Consider the following 3,489-nt stretch of genomic DNA (forward strand, 5'->3'; position numbering starts at 1 on the left):
TAGAAGACAGCCATATGCAATCTACAGAAGGCTGAACCACAAATGCATGACACTAGAAGGCCAGTGTACTGTTGTACCCTTGTAAATACCTTCACTTATCAGATGTGGGAAAGAAAGCATAGCTATCCATACACATCAGCTTTCAAAATTCAGAGATCCATACCTGAGCTGATTTAGTGTTCAGTAATCCTTGCTACCACTGAAGTCTTGCTGAGGAACTTAGAATTTAACAAACCTAAGAGCTGTTTCTAAAATATTTCTTGGGTCCTTACAGTTTTGTGGCCACTCCAGTTTCTTTTTTTTATGGTTTTTATTTATTTTTGAGAGACAGAGAGAGACAGCATGAGCAGGGGGTCAGAGAGAGAAGGAGATACAGAATCTGAAGCAGCTCCAGGCTCTGAGATAGCTGTCAGCACAGAGCCCAACATGGGGCTCGAACCCATGAACTGTGAGTTCATGACCTGAGCGGAAGCTGGACACTCAACTGACTGAGCCACCCAGGTGCCCCAACCACCCCAGTTTCTTAGGCTTCTTGTCATCATCCTCTCCATGGCCCTGTAAAGTTCCAGAGCAGAATGCAGGATTCAGGTAATAAGCTCACCTTTATCACTGGGCAATCACAAGCCTTGCATTTATACAACTCAATACAAGAGTGTTTTGAAGATGTTGCTGTGACAATCTCTCTTTAGAATATGTGGGAAACCAGCAAGTCTGCCTCATTTTAAACTGAAAGGCCTAAGACAGTAAAAGCCACAAATATAACTCTTGTATTTCCCACCAAGATAAGATTTTGTTTTAAACAAACAAACAAACAAACAAAAAAACACTTATTTTAGCAGATGATCCAAATTGCCACATTTCACATATTTTAGGATAAATAAGCTAATGGTAAGTAAATACAACAGCAAATGTGGGAGAAACAAAATGGTTAAATGCAAGCTGAGCTTCTAAAGGGAGAAACAGAGAGGAGATAAAGCTATCAGCCTGCAACCTAAAACAGGAAGCCAACAGAAATACTGATTCTTTCCTGACTTGAGACCCAAGATACAGATGAGGCATTGATTAAATGTGCTTCTTTGCCTGCTCCACCCAATATACAGGCCCTCTGTGTTTGTGTGCATGTGTGTGTGTGTGTCTATGTGTTTGTGCCTGAGTGTGTGTGTGTGTGTGTGTGTGTGTGTGTGTGCCTATGTGTTTGTGTTTGTTCCATAAGGTTTCACCGTGACGAGCTTAGGTGAGGAAGTTTCAGAAGTCTGGGGCACACTATCTTCTGGAGCCCACTTCCCTTAGGTAAATCAGAAGCCTTCTGGAACTATCTCTCCTCTCCCTTCAAGCCACACCCACAGTCACCTTTGCAGTATTGACTAGATCCCTGTTGTGAAGCCACATGACATAGTATAAGGAGCTTAGATTCAGTGAAGAACAGCTAGGTCTCCTTAGGGAAAGTATTCAACCTCTCTAAAGCAAACATGCATCTTCTGAGGAGTAGAGAAAATGGCAGTACTTACCTTCTTGGATTGTTCCTAGGATTAAAGAAATAATGCATTCCAGGCACAAGGTAAGAGATCAATTTGCATCAATTATGCCTAGTAAGGTCCTAGTGTTACCTACCAGGAAGAGAATGGTGACAAATGACAGGCTGATGTGTGCTTGAATGGTCAGAAATGTGCTCATGGCAGACACTCTTCTCTGAAAGTGTTATCGTTTGGAGAATTAGATGAGAAATGTGAGGGATTGTGAGGGGAGGTAAGTCATATTCAAAGACAAAACGGGAATGACCAGAGTGTGTGCCAGCATCTGTCCATACTGATGGAGGTGGATACACCAGAGAGATGTGGATAAACCAATATGGTGGCTAAGTAGAGGCCAGATATCACCACTTCCTTTTCTAAAACAAAATCACAAAATTTTTCCTTAGTGATACTGAAAATTTACAACTCAGTCTACTTATTCATTTCATGTTTTGATAATACTTTCAAAGTATTTAAAACGGTAGTTTGAAAGTCTCAAAAAGTAAACCTGTTTTCTTATCCATTTATTGATTGTTTGCAGTTAGAAGAAAGAAGGAAGAGGAAAAAAATTCCTGCATCCTGCATACTACATCCACTTTAAGGAGAAAAAAAAGAAATCCAATAATACTGTGTGAAGTAATCATGAGATTTATTAAAGACGGGATTACTTTGACCAAGTGTTGATTTGAGCTTAAAATTACTTTAACAGCTTAGCCAAATGCATCTTTGGCCTTAATTAATGTGAAATTTTGAAAAAAAAAAGTTTGGGATCAAAATATGTCTTAATTTCCCAGCCTTAGTCTGGAGTTTACCGAATCTGAAAATAATAAGGAAGTTTCTAGGATATATTTATTTGTAAGTAAATAGCGTAACAATCAAAATATTCCTGGTTCATCAAGCTTAAGCAACATTTCCTCATGAAAAAAAATGTGTACAGGTAGCAGGTGTCAAAGGAAAATTTCATCAGACACTAGCATGACCTACATGCCTCCCCTGATCCTCTGTACACCCACAAACTATATTGGAAAAATTAATCTTGTACCAGATTGCAGGACCCAATGATGACCTTGGCCAAGTTTCATAACTTCTCAAAACACAAACAATGCCATCATCATGTAAAGAATGTCTTAGGTCAGAGTGCCATTTCACTCTCTGAATCATAGAGGAGAGGGAATTGCTTCTTTGTTAAATATGCTCCCTAGATAAACACACTCTATATAGAAATATGCTTTATGTGATAATTTTCTTGAAATGTTAGGTGTTTTGTTGTGTTTAATCAGAAAGATAATATTCACCCTGGGACTATGTTTGGTAAAGTAATACAGGAAACTACTCTCTCTAATTAGCTGCTCAAGCATTTAAAACAATTTTAATAGTGTTATCAAAATGTATCTGACATTAATTACTACTTTGCCAGGATGGGGTCCAAGGTTCAGGCTCTGTTACAAATTTTTGAAGCAACGGATAATAGAGCTAACTCTTCAGTAGTTAACCGATCAAAAGGCTACATTAGCAAGGTCTAAACTAGGTAAGCTGAGTGCAAGGAAAACATGCAAAAATATTCTGTAACACAATATTGTGAATATTTTAAATCTTAAGGTAAAGAGATGCTAAGGCAGATTTGAATTAATTTGACTGCGAGAGTATTTCAGCCCTGATACAAATCTGACAGTAAGTAGGTTATAAAAACTGAGTTTGCAGATTTTCGTGAGCCGTGTCAGAACACAGGGCTTGTTTTCTCAATGCAGAAGTAACCCAAATGCACCAAACACCACTCTGACCAAACGTTTTATAGCTAAATTTCAGCAAGTGCCCCTGTCCTATCACCAAATGCAAAGAATTGTAACGTAATTCAGAGCTTCAGTATCGGGGAAGCCCCTTAATTTAGATTAGAGGTGAAGACATTTTTATATGCGGGCAACATGACTTTTCTCATCTCATTCTTCACTCATTTGGACAGTCTTGATAATACTGCAGA

General features: G+C 38.7%; 1 long non-coding RNA gene across 1 annotated transcript in view; it reads left to right on the forward strand.

Annotated features, from left to right (window-relative positions):
- Window positions 1-2,115, forward strand: part of LOC115301773 — a 5,959-nt gene extending 3,844 nt beyond the window's left edge. The window contains exon 2 of the long non-coding RNA XR_003913274.1: window positions 2,053-2,115. This is a non-coding gene — a long non-coding RNA (uncharacterized LOC115301773). The remainder of the gene's footprint in view (window positions 1-2,052) is intronic.
- The last annotated feature ends 1,374 nt before the right edge of the window (window positions 2,116-3,489 follow it).

This window comes from Suricata suricatta, chromosome 9 (assembly GCF_006229205.1).
Source record: "Suricata suricatta isolate VVHF042 chromosome 9, meerkat_22Aug2017_6uvM2_HiC, whole genome shotgun sequence".
Lineage (NCBI taxonomy): Eukaryota > Metazoa > Chordata > Mammalia > Carnivora > Herpestidae > Suricata > Suricata suricatta.